Source organism: Patagioenas fasciata, chromosome 2 (genome assembly GCF_037038585.1).
Source record: "Patagioenas fasciata isolate bPatFas1 chromosome 2, bPatFas1.hap1, whole genome shotgun sequence".
Lineage (NCBI taxonomy): Eukaryota > Metazoa > Chordata > Aves > Columbiformes > Columbidae > Patagioenas > Patagioenas fasciata.
Window position 1 is genome coordinate 46367898 of NC_092521.1, and position 18120 is coordinate 46386017.

The following is an 18120-nucleotide window of genomic DNA, read 5'->3' on the forward strand; positions in this document are numbered from 1 at the left end:
TCAGACAACAGCAGAAAAAAGTTATTGTACTTTGATAGCAGTCAACCTGAGCAATATTTCAGTTTTTACAGGCTTTTGTATTTAAAGGCAGGTGATCATTGACATGTTTTGTGAATCTGAATTACTAAATGTACTTTTAGATTGCTTTTACTGTGGTTATTGTGCATTTATATTTGTAAATTGAGTACACATCAAGTTACCATTAGGAAGAAAGTCTTTTTCTATTCTCTTTTTTAACTTTCTACTTTAAAAGGCTTCTGTTCTGTATGGTGTCATTGTAGAAGTGTGTTCCCAGGAACCTGTATGAAAAGAGGCAGATAGCCGTAGACAAGAAGCAAGGATGTCTAGAGCTTAGTGTAGCTGGAACTAAATCCACAGTTAAGACCTTAGATGAAAGAACTCTTTTTCCAAACTTTATTCCGTGGTGTGAATCAGATATGACTATCCTAGTAGTAATGAGCTGTACAAGGAAACAGTTTCTCAGATAAATTAGACTTACCCCAGTTAAAGCTGTAGAAATAAGAAACCTGGTCTGGAATTAATTAAAAGGTCAGTTACTGTACATGAAGCACTGGTGTGGTGTCTTCTCATTGATCTACCCTATGGAAACTCAAGTCACTTCATTCTGAATGTTTGAGGGTACTTGCTTCTAATGTTGGTCCATTTTCTGGCAAAGCAAATTCCAGACTTGGTGGAATCAGCCTTTGTGAAGCTATCATGCTGCAGGGAATCCTTGGGTTACATAGCTAAACTGTAGCTGCTCCTGTGTTATTACTGTTCCTAGGAGCTGGCTGGAACACGAGGGATGTGGGATCTGGTCTCAGGTGGTGTCTCAGGTTTTCAGGCTTTTGGCAACCTGAGGCAATTACTCTTAAACTATGCCCTGTAATCAACCCAAGTGACTAAAAGTTCCACAACGGGGAGCGTGCAGAGCACACACCTATGGATCTCCATTCCTATTGTCCCCACAGAAACTTCAGTTTCACCTGGGGAACCACAGAAGGAAAATTGCACATTTTAATGTCTTTTTGTCTCTGGAATTGAAATTTATAACATTCCATAGATATAAGCCTGAATTATTGAATCAGTTCAGTCACTAGGACTTCAATCACTGGGACTTCATAGAGCAGTCTAGACCCAATATGTATATTTTTTCCTGCCATAACTGCATGCCACCTTTGTAATAAGAAACAGATGGTTTTAGTACCAAAGTGCGGTTTCAGCTTTTTTCATTTTGTCAAAGTATATAAATTCATTAACAGGGAAATTATTTTTCATCTAGGTTCATAGTTCATTGACTCATTGACATATGAAGTGTGTAGTATCTAAGGAACTGCAAAACTTTTCAAAGACCACATCAACCTAAATTATTTCTTTCTTTGATTTTAGTAGCTTCACACACATATCGGAGAAAAAAAAAAATTAGATCTCCCAAAGAAATGGCACTTATTCAACCTTCTTTTTCAGTATCTCATGGAGACTGTTTCTAAGTTTAAATAACTATCAAACTGCTATTATGATCATAAGATGATTACATGTCAGCAAAAGCATCTATCTAAGTACTACATCTGTGATCTTGATTAGCAGGGATCTAGGAAAATTGGAGACACATTGGTGTCAGGAGTTTGATCTGAAGCTATGTCTTTTTACTTACTTTTTTCAACATAAGGATAGGATGCTTGATAATTGTCAATTGCAATTGTGTTACTCAGGAATGATTCATTGAACATGGTTAAACCACTTGTCTTTAAGGAAAAGAAAAATTTTCTAAGAAAGGTATCATCTTCAGTAGAAGAGCAAAACCTCCTGTCTGTTACCAGTTGAGGAAGTGTTCTTTAAAGAAGTGAAAACATCACCTTTTTATTATGAGATTTTAATTTTAGAGCTTTATGCAATTGATTAGAACTCTGTATTTTAGATGTCTAAATTATTATTTGATTTGCAGGGGAAGTTGTTGCTTCCAGAATGCAACATCATAAATACAGCAGCTTGTACAGAGTGCAAGAATAACTTAAACTGCTAAAAAGTTCTTTACTATATGATTTACATTCTGACTCCATAGTCAAAGGCAGGAGAATTATGCAAAGATAGTCTCAGTTTTATAGCTATGACTCACATACTACAGGCAATAAGAGTACTCCCTCTTTTCTTGAATACTTCTAACTCACATGCTGTGACTCTTAACTCACACAAGTCTGTCAAGAAGAATGGAAGGTTCAGAGCTGAACCTTCCATCATCTGATAGCGTAATTTTAGTTACAATCATTTTAATCTGTCTGATTAGAGAATGAGTGATTTGAAGTCAAAATGGCTCCACCGGTAATATATTGATGGAAAAATGGGCCATGATGATTTTGTAGATGATCTTTTTGATTATTTTAACATCATAGGCTGTTATAGACAGTTGCCTGATGCCACTCAAACTCAGTAAGCAGTCCAACAAACAACCCAAAATATGTGTTACTGGGATTTGTGACAGCGAAATAACACACACTAAATATTAATTTGGGGTAGGGAGAGTCTTCTAATGATTGTGCTGAATTATCTCTTGAAAGAGAAACTAATGAGGAATATAAATGTCAGTGGAGAAAGAATTGTGGTTAAAGTCTTTCCTTTAAAATTTAATTATGAAAATCATTAAAATTTAAGATATATCAAAGAAATGCAGCTTTGATAAAAACATTAGTCTACACTGTTAAAAAATTTCAAATGGATATGTACTTAAATTCATTACGTGTTACAAGACTCATAGAGTGTATCGTCTCTTATTAGACTCATCAATGTAAGTTTAAAAAAAATGGATTTTCGAGCAATGACATCCTTCATTAGGTCACTATTCAGATGCTGCAATGAATCTAAAAGTGGAAATTTGTAGCTAGGTGACAACAGTGTTTCACTGTGGTCAGTGCATGCCTAAGGTCACAAGTGATGTCTTTTAGTTAACCACATCGTCTGAAGAAGAAAATGTGTTCTGATTTTATATTAATAAACTGATATTGCTAGTTTGAATTCTAGAATTTGTTGCACATAAACCTCAAATTTAGTGTATCCCATAAAATAAAAATCCTGAAATCCTCTTTATTGTGTTGAGATATAAAAACTCCTACTGTTCCTACTGTTCCCTGCCATTTCCTATAGTGGGTCAACAATGGGTTTGATGTCGAACTAGACATCCCATCACACCATTTAACTTTTTATAGCGCAAAGGAGAGAAGCTGACTCAGAAGCTGTTCTTAACTCCAACTCTGAAATGGGATCCTGCTAGCTTTCCAATAAGAGTGTTATGTCTAAAAGACACCGAGATGTAAACCTAGTCCAGCAGAATTGTCTCCCTCTTCTCGATGAAGGGAGCAGAGGTTTTTATAAATTGCAAAGTAACCATTTACTGCTCTTTCTACTAATTTTGAACATGAAATAAGAATGTGAGTGTTGATTGTAGCTATGAATAACAGGATTTTTAGGACCATACTTCTTAAAGGGGTTGCCTGATTAAGTTGTAGACAGTAACTTAGGTTATACGTGTTTCTGCAATTCAAATAAACTTCATGGGAACACAAGGTGTTATTTCAACTCAATAAATTGCATCTGTTAGTATACTTTATTTTAGTACAAAACAAATTCAACTGGCAGAAATGAAGAAATTACAAATATTCTACAGTTCTATTATTTGATGATTCTGTCTACCTGCTAAGGAAGGAAGGAAAAAAGCCTCAGTATATTTTGTTTATATTCATTCATGGAAAATAATAACCTATGTAGATGAATGATTTATCTCTCATATTTTCTAGCACTGCAGCTCCAGTGCTGGTAGTTAGATCATAACCAGTTTGTTAGTTGAGACTCATGTATGCGATATAGGGAATGCAAAGCTTTCTAGTTATCCACCAGTCTTCTGTACTTCCACAGTCTTTAAACATTTTCAGTCAGCCAAAATTTTCTATTATCAAAAATCACTTAACTGCATGATTTACTCAAGCTGATTTCAGTAGCTTAAATTTCCCATCAAAACGTGTCCCTAAGAGGAATGAATGGTTAAATTAGCTGAAATGGCACTTTTGAGAAACTGAACAGGTGTGATTTGAATACACATTTTACTTAAATGTTAACAGGCAGGGAGGTCTATGCTTTGTTAATAGAAACAGAAATCATTATTTAAATATTATTAAAGTTTGTTTAATTAGCCTTTGACTTTTTAGCTAGAACCTACCACCCCTCTTTGTTAAAACATATTGCTGTTTTTTTGGAGCAATGGTGATCGAAAGCTATTATCACTGTTTGATATGTCAGTGATTAAAGTAGTTGCAAACCATTTTGCATGTCAGCCATCACAGGGATGTTGCAGTGCTGGCAAATAGTGTTTTAATAAGCACATCATTTTTCAGTAGGCAATAGTAGAGAGTAGTCAAGAATTAAAAAGAGTTTGCAATTTCAGCAGTTTGGGTTTTGTACAAGAAGCTTGATATGATAGTAGGCTTCATGTAGATAGAAGACAAAACTAACAAAATGGGAGAAAAAAAGCAGAGGATATTTTAAAGAAAAAAAGAATCACCCTTAGTTGCCTAAAATCGTAAAAGAATCTACAAATTAGTGTCTCAGAACTGTTTACCCAATGGGTACAAATGACAGTTTTTTCAGCGGTCCTAATCCAACCTATTTGCAAGTTAAGAACTCAGTTTTGTAAGAGGATCAGCATGAGCATATTTTGCATGTGTCAAAGTGTATTTGAACAAAGATCTGTAGTGGTAGTTCCCTCTCTTAAAATTACAATGGTCATGAAAACATAAAATGTTCTTTCTCAGGTTGATGTGGATTTTGATACAGATATCAATGGAAACTCATGTGATCTTTTCATATGGCATGGTTTCGCAGATCTGATACAAGTGAATTCTGTTACTGTAGATCAGAAGATTGAGAAATCAGAAGATTGGCTAGGAATCTCTTATTCTTTTTCCACCAAACCTTGAAAACTCCTACTGACTTCACCAAGAAAATCTAAATTAATTGTGAATATCCAAATTAGTCCAAAATCCAAATTTAACCAATATGTAGTAAAGACTTTTTTCTTTATGAGCATTTATCATCTAACATTGATTTTTAAGTTGATCCACTGTAAGCTTCACAGAGGTAAGAAAAGTCAGCTGCAGACTACTTGACAGAAGAACAGGACCATGAACACCTATTCCATGGTTTTGTCTCCCTTTGTTCTTTCAGAATATTTTTAATCTGTTATGGAATAGGAAGACTCTATCTCCCCTCTTCAAAATCTAGGCAGCGTCATTTCCTTCAGCAGAAACTTGGTTTTTAAGTAGTTAAATTTGCCCCCCACATTTCATTAATAATTTGCAGGTTGTGTTTATTTAGACTTAATTTTTATTTGTCCTACAAAGATAGTTAAAAGCACAAGGAGTTATTGAAATCAAGCTGAAGGGCTTTACTCACTTGCAAAGATCACCATTTACGGTTACCCTTATGCAAAAGCGTGTGCTGATATTCAGTTCCCTTCTTATCATTCCTTTTCACACTTCAGTTTCCACAAATGCAATTGTTTTGGTGCAATAAGGTTTAGAAAATCACTGTTGCATAGTGATGTTCTTCTGCACTGGACAAGAAAATACCTATTTTTTAAAAACATGTTGGATTACAAAATATGTCACAAATAAGGGGAAATGTTGTATTTTGGATTTTTTAAGCCAGTATTTTAAAAATTTCAGGGATTCTTTGATTTAGCACAAAAGCTCAACATATGTATTGATGTTTATTAAGTTACATATTTCAAATGTGGTAGTGATTTAGGATGTAGCTCTGTAATGAGATTCAATCCAGCTGTTTTAGAAACCTACATTTACATTGATTCTGTGGTTATAAATTTAAAACAGTAGAACATACAATACTGCACACCATCAACCTGAATAACAAAAAAGTTACTGTTAATTTAATTGATATATGAAATCTAAATATCACAGAATAGTTTCAGATGGTCAAAAATTTCTTTCAGCTCAGATGAATTTTAAGGGATTTATAAGCAGAAACTAAAATAGACGCAGAAAACTGAAATTTAAAATTGGTGTCTATTCAATAAGGATATTTCAGTGCACAACTTGTAGTTGCTTGCTATTTTTAGTAAAAAAAAATCGAGTTGAAGTCAAATTTGACATGTGCATGTACTTTCTGTCATGTTAAATGCAAACTTCAATGTCAACTTCTCTTGGAATGTACAGCATCAGCATATGTTCACAAGAAATCTGTAGGCTAACCCATAGCTTCTTCCTGTTCCTAAAAAACTGAAATTTTATAAGCTGCATCAGTACTGAATGATAGCAGAATGGTTTTACCCCAAATTGATGAATGGTGTTGTGGTTTTGACATTTTGGATACTTTAAATCCAATTAATGTTCTTTATATAATTTGTTTTCTATGTTTTATTTTCATTCTTTAATGTTCTTTTTATAGTTATGTTTGCCACTTGAGCACAGAAATTATGTCCCATTATTGATTTAATCACATATATGTTTAGTATCAGACCACTTGGTCTCTATATTTTCATGTATTAAAAATCTATAAATAATTTAATGATGCAACAGATATTATAGTTTGTGTATCCATAAATCTGTGTGTCTATAGGCAGCAGACTTTCCAGGTAAATTATACTTCAGAACCTTCTACTTTTATGATATGGATGACCACAGAAAACTCCTTATTTCGAACACCAAACAAATGTAATGCTAATCTTTTAAATTTACAATTTGTTTTTTCACATTCTGATTGCCAGAGTATATTTTCATGTCATGTATTCCAAGTAGTTTTCTCTAAAACCGCTTCTAATCTAGAACTACTTAAAGCTGTTGCAAAATAGCAAATGATATTGCTTACATCAGCACAGACATTCCTAAATGAAAATATGAGTATTATCCAATACAAAAAGACTGCTATTTTTTGGCTCTTGAATTCTAAACAATTTTTTATATGTTATATTAAAAATATCTTCATTTTTTTATAGCTGGATACATAAGATCTAGAGGTTAGAGTCTGTTTATTATAATTTTGTTGATTGACTATCATCGCAGACAAACATTATCTTTACTAATATAGTATTTTTTTTCTTAGGTCTTAAATTCTGCATTAAAATTCTAGTGAAAAGAAAAGTAAAGGGATTTTGAAGCTTCTTTGGCTTATTTTGAACCTATTTAAAAGGAATATTTCAAATTTTCATTTAATGAAGTGAGATAGAAAGTTGTAACTTAGTCCTTTAATGTAAAGACAGATAATTCCAACTATCGTACCATTCGCCTCTAATTATTCTTACTTTCAATTGATTTTGTGCCCAGAAATCTCTTGCAGATTGTCTAACCAGACTGGTGATCAAATTTACAAGATCTGTACAATGTGTGTTATGGAGTGTTGAGATTTCTTGTTAACCTCAGTGGTAGTGCCACTACTATGCTACCTTTGTTCTCGATCAGTGATATAAAAATAATAACTTGTTTAGAAAAAGATATTTCTAAAGATTTGTTAACCACAGAGTTTTCCATATAATTTACATTCTTCTTGGCTTTCGAGTCTTAAGACTAAGTTAGCACTGTCTTCCGTAACAGCAATGAAAACACCTGGCAGATTATTTGTAATTCTAATCAGTTTTTAAACTATTGGCCTTCATTACACAGCCCACAGAGTGCTTGTGGCCCACAACATGTATAATTGTAACCCACCATAAATTAGTAGCATGGCCTCTATAATTTAGTGTTGCAGACGCTATTGTTTATCCAAAAGAACATTGTTCTTGTGAAAAGTTGAGTTCCTTCTAATATGTATACTAATTACTGAAAATTATTGCATGACAATTGGATGTCCTCAGCCAGTCATAACAAAGAAATACTGTCAAGTTGTCAGCTCGTAAACCTACTCCTTGGAGCTGAGACACTGGAGAGAAGTAACCTTATGTTTTGAATAAAGGTTGAGTTTCTCTAAAACTGTATTCTATTTTTCTGTTTCAGTTCCTTTTTCTGATATAGTGCATTGTGTATGAAAATTAGTATGGATAATAAGAATTTCTGCTTATTTAAAAATATTTGTGTAAATTTATTGAGTAAATATTTGAAGATAACACTGTAATTTATTTCTCTTATATAAGTACTGTCAGTTAGAACTGAAAGCATTGTCAGCCATCTCTAATGGCAGATTTTCTTCAGTTTTGGAGATTTCTCAGATTTCATGAATCTCCCTGGCAGCAGAAGATATTTTCTGCTGTGGTGGGGATAATTATTACATACTTCTGCTTTACATACATATGCATGACCACTCTGTATGATCGCAGTTCTGGCAAATCACTCAGAGCATATGTCTGATGTATTTTTTTGTGATTGCTTCAGTCAGGTAGGGGTTTCTGTATTGAATGTCTTACACATCCGCATGTGCAATTAAGACAAAATGTACATTTATTATTTGAAATTAAAGTAGTTCCAGTTTGCTTAACCAATTGGCTTTCAAGGTTTTGTAGCAGGATGTAGATTTGTTTATGGGTAGGTGCATTAGGCTGTTTTAAATCTTCTGACTGTTGATTGGAGAAAGGGACAACAAAACTGCTCTTTTGAGTCTAGCAAAGTTTGCCCAGAAGGCTTAAGAAAGAATGAGAACTATCTGTTCTACTTTCGACAGTTGAATTGTAGCTTCATTCTCAATTTTGAATTGTGACATTTCTTTGTAATACAAGTGCAGTGGTGGCCAACCCAAGAGAGGGAGTGGTCCACTTGTAGGGAGGGATACTGTGTTTCCAGCCTGTGATGCCCATAAGCATATGCATTTGTGAATAAAATTCAAAATGCCTATTGTATCATTGCATGTTCACCAGCTGTGTGATATGAGCTCTCTGACTTTTGACCATCGTGACTGAATTTCTGGTGATTGGATAGGAGACTGACTGTGAGGCTGTTGGGAAGTAAAGCAGCGGAGAGTAGACCATAAGATCGTTTCACGTGGCCTACATCCCCACAGGTTAGGAGCGTATAAAGTAAGTGTTAGGAAAGTGCCACTTTGCCAGAGTGGTGCTAAAACATCTTTGCAGTCAAGGAGGAGAATGTGACTCCCCAGGTCTAAAACCATAGGTTCAGTCAGATTTAAAAAGACCATGGGAGATCTGTAGTCCAAACTCCTGCTCGAAACAAGTCAACACTGAATTCAAACCAAATTGCTTCTCCCTGTGTTTTTTGTTGTTGTTGTTCATCTGGTTTTTAGTTTGGCTTGATTTGGGTTTTTTGTTTGTTTGTTTTTCCTATGTGTTTATGAATGTCAATTTGTAACTCTTAAAAAAATGCCTTCATTTTTCCTGTGCCACGGGGCAATGTACATTGGGTATGACTGACTATAAAACCCCAAGTATGTTAACCAGATCAGTTAATTTTTGTTACTTATGTTATATAACTGGATTGATCTGGAGGTGCTGAAAACTTGATTTAGAGTAGTATAGATATTTCAAAGACTGGCTTTGTCATTATATAGACCCTTGTACATCATGCTGTGTATAGTTCCAAATAAATGAAATGAAAATAATGTGTTCCTGATTTATATTGTTATATTTTTGTTGTATTATTTCTTTATTTTTTGTTATTGTTTGGCAAAGTTAAACAATATTACTAATATGAGACTGCACATATTTTAACAGTTTATTTTTTTTCAAACTTTCAATAAATGCTGACGGTAACTTTTGAGATTTTGTTTATGTTGTTCAGTATTTAAAGAAATTAGTATTTTGCATTAACTTTATAGAAGACAGATATGTAAAGTAAGACAAACTTGGGAAAGCAAAAAACAAATTACATTTAGTGGGAAAACCATGAAAGGGAATTGTCTTTAATTAGTTCACAGTTGGAGATTGTTCATACTGCTTATTTTAGTTAAGTCTTTCATTGGGGAGAAAAGAACTATTTAACTTTCAGGATCCTTGGAGGGGAGAGGACCTTGAAACATCGTATATATCTCTTAGACATGCTTTCCAAAATATTACTTCATTTTTTGTATAGCCACATTACGCTAATTATAAATACATAAATTGTTATTTTTAATCCATAAAGGTTGCCATTTGTGTTGAACTTGCTTCGGATTATTCTCAAAATAGTACTACAAGAGAGGACTTTGATGCTCGTATCTCCCTGCTGTTACATTGAAAAGCAAAGGTTTTATAGCATTGGAACTTGTACTCTTGGCTTACCAGTGGTTTGGAGTATTTTCTTGTAGCTCAGCAGATTTTGAGATACCTGTCCTAAAAATCAGCTCTTAATGCTGCCTTTCTTTTCTAACAAATAAAATATCTCTGTATCTAAAAAGGTAAAAATACTTTGCTCCAAAACAGAGAGATTCTGTTGTATCTTGTATGAGGTAATCAGAAAACCTCATAGAAAATGCCAAACACTAATTTCCAGGTAGCTGTCTTGACACATCCATGCATTCAATAGTGAGAAACTCAGAAGCCACAACCACCAGTTCTTTCTTCCCACAGTCACTAAAGGAGTTCTTATTTCTTTTTTTCAACCCACTCTTTAATTTACTTTTACATTTATGGGGCTTTCTCACCAGAAATTTTTATTTCGCTCTGCTAGCAAATTTAGGAGGATGTGGTAGGGCAGAATTAACTGAAGGCTGGTTAACATGAGTACAAGTTCAGAAAAATAATAGAATTTGAAAAATAAGCTTGCGTAGTCAATTAGGAATAGTAAGTGCAGCATGTGCTGTTGGGATAAATATTTATATGCTATAGTATCCAAGAGTTAGTTGCTCACATCAGTAAGTCTCTTTGGTTGTTTAGTTGTTTTTAAATATTTCCATTAGATTGATGACTGTTGTGAAGGTGAAAAACTTGTTCCATTTTTCCATTCTTTTTTGTTAAATTAAACCCTGACCACATTTTAGAATAGAGCATATATGCACCTGCAAATAAACATTTACTTATCTGTTGAGAATAGAAATGTTGTTTTACCTTCCCTAAAACTATCCAAGATGAAAAAGGGTTATCAAGATAGAAATTAGTCTAATTGTGCTTTACTGACAGATGTCCCTCAGTGATGACTAATACATTGAAAGTCTGGAAATCCTGATTTTTAATCCTGACATGATACTTCATGACATGGTTTTAAGGTCACTTTAACTTTTATCTTACTGTCTAATCTAATCCTTTCTCTTTTAATATTTTTTGAGATTTATTATTCTTTTGAAAACATAAGCAAATTACCAAAACCATGATTGTTCATTCAAACAAGACTATCATGGATCATTTTCAGGTTTTCAGTGATGGTCTTATGGATTCCACAGGAGTAAGAAATATTTATAGTAAAGACAAACATTTATCTTGTACCCTTCTAGATAAGAAGCTCAAAGTATCTTAAGAGTTTTATTGGTCTTTATCTTTCCTTTTTCTTTTTGCTTCCCTTCCCAATTTTGATACTATTTTTGATACAAATGAATGTGGAAACACCGTATATATATGAAGGCAAGGTTTAAGACTAATATTCTATCTTGACAGCTGTGATAAAAACTGGGAGGTTATGCCTCATTGTTTAGTGACAAAATTAATGACTATTATTATCCATCTTTCACTTCACCTTTCTTTGCATCTTTACATCTTGAGTACTGTGAACTGAAAATTAAAATTAAAAATCAGACATTACACAGAGGAATAAAAGAATACTTTCTAAAAAGTATTGAACTGTAATTTTAAGGTATTATGCATTTAGTTTGAATTATTTTTTTAAATAACAAAAGAATACTTGAGTGGGTGGAGAAAAATATCACCTATAGCTCCGGTGATGTGTTTGGTGAGATTTCAACAATCAAAATTGATAGCACTAGTTTTGTAGATAACCAGAAATCCATAGTGTCAACATCCATAGGTATTAACCAGGGACAAGAAATTGTTTCACTTTTAGTAACTTGAAAAGTTTCCATTTTTTTACTTATTGACGGTAAGAGTTGGAGGGTCTGTGTTAAAATTACAGAGGTAGGTACAGCTGAAGAAAACTGTTGTAAAAAAATACAGAAAATGTAAGAAAATATATGTCATTTTGTATTATTACAATTAGATTCCAACTATTTGATGGGCTAGCACAGACAGTAGAAGGCACCTTGTCTACAGGTTATGAGCAATAGGATGTGTACCTAAAATTAGGTGCAGTTTGGGCACGTGGGGGATATTTTCGGTCTTTAACATCACTTTTTATAGAAAGTCTCAAGAGTGTGTCTAAGCAAATAATTATACTGCTGTTCTTAGCTGTCTATTGAAGGAGTCTATTCTTTTAACGGATTACGGAAGCATTTTAAAGAAACTAAACTTCTGTGTTAACCATTATGAATATGAATATGCTAAGTGTTCTTTTGACCACTCTTTAAAAAATCAGTAAATCATAGCTATGCCCACATGTGGGTAATTCCTAGAGAATTCCAAAACACAAGGAAACCTTTTATAGCAACTACTTGAATAAATAGTATGAACAGATATTGCTTGTTCAGGTACTAAAAGTAGCATCTACATCTGTACAGCTATGCAGTCCACGGCCAATATCTCAAGCTATCAGGAGTGGTCACCCCAATTTTTCTCTTTGTTTTCTCAGAATAGATATAAACACCCTCTTCCACAAGACTTAAGCAGCCTGAAGAGCAGTATTTTGAATTTAAGTACACAACCAAATGTCAGGAAACATTTCTTATTTCTCTGATACTGCTTTTCTTTGGCCTGTTGCAAGTTACTTGGATGTACCTATTGTTATTAAAATTACCACAGTGTTAAGGAGATGTCATATAATTTGAGCACTTCTGATGCCATATCCATTTTCCGTCATTTTACGTATCTGGATTGTAGTGAACTACTGGGGACAGGATAATTGCTTTTGTGTTAATATGGTATTTTTGTACTAATTGTTTCTCAACCTATATGATTTTTGAAGTCTTGTAATAAAGTAAAGGAGGTTTTGATTCAGAAAGAATGGATTAGGAATCATAATGAATATTGAAAGTTTGTTAAAAGACCCTTTCCTTATGCACTTGTACTAGTTGCTAAATGTCAGTTAAAATTATGCTGCCTGGCTGGAAACAAACAAACAAACAAATCCCAACAAACAAACAAAACCTAAACCAAACCACCAAACCACAAAGCCCAAACCTTTACACATAATTTTGAATTTTTACTAGGGTAAAAGAACTATCTGTACAGAAAAGCAGCAAGGAAAGGAAATAAAATGTAACACATACGATACTATCTCCAAATGTGCTAAAGGGAAGATGGAACATTGGGTACCAAATCTACCTTTTAGGGTTCATTTGTATTCACTGACTGCATAATCAAAAAGAGGTGTAAATAAAAAACTTTAATCAAACAAATAGACTGATTTGCCAGAATCTTACTCAGACAGGACAAGTGCTTCTTTGAGCTTATCCACAAGCCTCAAAAACTAACTATATTTTGATTGAATGTCCTGAGGTGGAAGTTGAGGAAAAAGTGAAAGTTTCAGATACATACTGATAATGTACATTTGCTCTTTTCCCTTTTTGTAGTGTTTTTCAAGTTCTGTTACCAATTATTCCACTCTGTGTTTTTCTGGGATAAGGTTGCTTTACACTATGTGCAGGGTTAATTAACGTACTGTTATAGCCCTGACCATGAAACATGGATTGCGGGATTCTTCCAGATAGCTTCCATGATATCCAGGAAGAAAGCTGATTTCAGAATCTGCACAGACAGTACTAGGTGCCAAGACTGCGTGAAAGAATATTTGCAGATGAAAACAATGTTCCTTGGGCAAATAGCAGGCAGTGGGATCATGGCTTTTGTCTGTCTGAATAGGGCTATTAATACATTTTAAACTGTGATAGACAGAGAAACAAGATTATAATGCACATGTCTGGGAACCTTAGCTAAAAAAGAGGATGAGAAAATTCTTCTGGTGGAGAACAGACACTGTCTAAGTAATTTTGGAGCAGTGTTAGAAAAAGTGGTTTGGTTCTAAGGGTTGTCGTTACTGCATAATTTCTCTTGCATTTGCTTCATTGTTAATAACTTGTTTTGTTTGACAGTTTGAGGAAAATGTGAGTTGCTTAGGCAGACAGATTTTAAAAGACATTTTAATTTTGATTTCTGAAAATAAGGAGTAACTCTGATCTTGTCAGGGAAATTTCTTCCATTCACTGCTAAGGATCTAGTTCCCAGACAACTCACTGGTCTCTACTGAAGTAAAGCAATTGTATGGATTTCTTTCTCACTATAACATCCTCTACAGGAGATCATCAACACACATAATAGGACTCTGCTGCAAATTGGTTTAATGATTCTGAGATTCTAGTCTTGTCATTGCTCCTATCAGTGGATCCAGAATCTCCAGGTTAAAGTTTTCCGTCAAGTTCTCCACTCAAACACCAAGCCTTCAACTTGGACAGAGCTGTACGTGGTTTAGCTGCAAAATGCAGTGTTAGTAAGAAATTCAGTAATTGTTTCTGGTCAGTCATAAGTCTTTCAAGAGAAAAACTTAGGCCATGAAATGGAAGAAGTTTTTCTTATGGATGTTGACTAAAGCCTTGCTTCAGTGATCCTTTAATCTTGGACTCTTATCACTTGAATTTCTGAATTCTGTGAAAGTACTGTAGGCAACATGACTCACAGATGACTTAACACTACAAAGATTTTTAGTATTTCTCCATGTGAAAATACAAGATTTAAAATATATTAGTGAGCTAATGCTGTGGGACTGTCACCTTTAATTGGAATTCAGTGCTTACAAAATCTGTGGATATAACTTTTTTGTCGTGAGAAAGTGTTTCTGCATTGTCTATTAAGCATTTTCTTCTTTCTCTTTTTTTACTTTTTTCCTTTTTGGCAACTGTGACAACTTCAAAAATTATTAACATTATTAGTAAAATCCTTTCAGAAAGGATTCACATAATGATAAGTAGTTTTATTAAAATAGGTTCTTGGTATAGAATAAATGTTAAATGAGCAACATGGTCTACTAATGAATGAGGGGAACCATTAACAGTCTCAAAGAAGCTCTTAAAAATTTCTCAGTATATAACTACAGTAGGAAGACATCAATTTTCAGTAGAAAAAATAATTATTGTTGATTAGATTCACCATTCAGAATTCCATGAAGATTCACTTAGTTACTACAAATCTAAGACACAGCACCACAGGAGCTGCTGTGAGGAAACTTAACTCCATTGCAGCTCACCCAGTACGAAGTTGCTACTCAGTAATGAGCACTGCTAAATATGTATAATGAAAAAAATATATTTGAAAATGTTGTGATATGAAATATGGCTTCTATTTAGATGAAAAAAAATGCTAAATCAGCTTCTTATTAAGAAGGAGGAAGCGTTTGCAAACCTAAGTCTGGTAGACACTAATACAGTGGTCACCTTCACTAGGTAGGGTGCTCCGTGTTTTCCAGTGGGTTCTACACAGTTACTGTGCAGTTAGTACAAGCCACACTGTCTGTACTGCAAAATATCAGAGCACACAGTAACACCTGGCAAATATTACCGTGTGGTAACATTTGGCAAATTCTAACTTTTAAGTGATGACGACTGAACTGGAAGCAGTGTCATAAAGGGCAGTTTCACAAAGTACAGCCGCCCGAGCTTTACAGGGAAGCAAATTCTAAGGACTCAGTACATACAAGCAAGTTCAAATGGGAAAAAGATGTAGGAATAGTTACATTTATACAGTCCTAAAATTACATTTGGCCCTTTGAAGGCAACCGCGAGGCTGATGTGACTCCCCCTGTAAATGAGTTGGGTACCCCCGCTTTATTATATTCATATTCTAAAACAAACTAACACAAAAAACCCCTAGCAGCCAATATCTGAGACTAAAAGCTCTGCTGGAACAAACTGGATTTTTCAATATACTTTGGTTTGTGTTTCTAAATATTAAGAGTTTGTCTATAAGTGCAAAACACTATTTCTTAGTTTGTTTCTTTGTTCCTTCTCCCTAACTCTATAAATAACTGTCTTATTTTTATGGAAAAGGCTGATATGTGGAATTCTAAACACAATCTTCAGTTGAAGCCCACTATGTAAGAAGTTCTGATCCCCTGGATACGTGACTGGTTTTAAGCATTTTTTTTTGAGGTACTAAGTACTGGAAATGAGAATTCTTTATGATTTTAGGCAGAAATTACGAACATTCACAGCTTTTATTGCCTTTTTGGTGGCTGTCAGCCCTCACTTTTACCTAAAATGAGGGCTCTACTCTCTCTGGTCCTGTGATATTTTAAAAGTTATGATCTGAGATATCAGAGTGAAAATATCTGCTATGTATTACAATTGCAAATACTTATTGAGGTTTTAACCAAATAATTTTAACTATATTGCTTAGAAGATATCACTAGGGGTCTTTTTCAATTTAAAAAGACAGAAATATGTATCATTTTATTGACTACCTTATAAAGCAATTAGTAATATTTTGGAAGACAATAGGACCTGAAAGTTTAGTGTTTAACCTTGCTTCCTTCAACCTGCAGAAGAAAACACAAATCCTTAATTATTCTTTTCTGCAGCATGACATTTTAGAAAAGGTCGTGAACTTGAAATAGATTTTATTTATATATCACATGTATGAACTTTTTATTAAAAAACAATTTGCTACTGCTGATGATTTTCAAATATCCTATACTATAGAGCTAAATTCAGCCTACAAGCTTTTGTAATTTACACATGAATAAAATATGCTATCAAACCTGTCATTGTGTTAGTAATGAAATAACTATTGTATTGATGTCTTTGAACTAAATAGAATTGAAAGAATATGACAGGTTACACAGCTTAAAGACTAAGAGTAGGTTTTCATTGCTTTTTTGAATTGAGAAACCAAATCCTAATACATTGTTAATGTTCATCAAGCCAGTTAATTATGCTGTAGGTTTTTTACAATGTTGTGTATCCCTATGAAAGAACTGATGAAACTGAAGAAAATAAAAAATTTCATTATTTTGTAGTGAATATGTTATTATATAGAAATTTTTGTAATGGGACCTTATCCAAATTGTAGTGTTAACAGATGGGATCTTGTTGGGGTTCCACATATTTAGTTATTTAGGACTTTAGTAAACAGTGATTTTATCCAGTCTGTGATTGGAACAGATGTGATCTTATCAGGGTTCCACTTTTTTTCAGGAGCATAAAATTGCCATGATTTGCTGTACAGTGTTATAGTTTACTTTTTGTGCTTTTAGAACCAGAGTCCTTTTTAGCCAGAATTTGCCCTTGGGTTCTAAAAACATCATAATAGGGAGTTAATGTTTTATTCTCTATTAATCCCATTAAATCCTTTTAATATTAGAGCATGTGTTGCTTTATAGCATTAACTAGTGTCTTGCACTCAACAGTATTTTCACAGTTTATGACACTGCTTAGGGCATTAACAAACAGCTGTTTGAATTAAATGAGCAGTTAAGGACCCTGTTCATTAACTCAAAAGTTTCATGTATTTTTAATTCCTTAAATCTAATGGTATTATCACCCTCCAAGAAATCTATCTTTGATTATAATTTGCTGTGACCAGTATCAGTTTGGGTGAGATGAGAGAGGTTATTTTTGACTATAAACTCTATCAGTAGTGAACATCTCCAGTGAATCTGAACTGTCTTCTAACAGTTTTTAATCTTTTGGGATATAAAACTTTTAAAGTTGTTTACAGCAGTTGTGTTAAGATTTCTTCCAATTTTGTTTACTGATGACTTCATTTAGCTAATGTAAAGAGGCAGTTGGAACAGAATTATTTGCATTTGAAATGGTGCTATCAGAGGTTTCTGACTGACTCATTAAAAAAAAAAAAGAAAGAAAAAGAAAATTGTATTTGGACAGTGACAAAGTATCGAACGGAGTCCTGTGTACCAAGTCTACATAGGCATTTCATACATTACACGAGATCTAGATTTGTAAGTCTTTCTTCCACTTAGAGTATAAATGGTTTAACTTTACATTTTAATGTGGATTCCATGTGGTCTTTTTGCTGAGACAACAAAGATACGTTTTAAACTGAGGCAAATATGTCATTGTATAGCTTCAAGTTGGAAAAAAAATACTTTTTATTATAAATGTCTGTGTTTGTCTGTATGTGTGCACATACATATTCAAGATTAATACTGC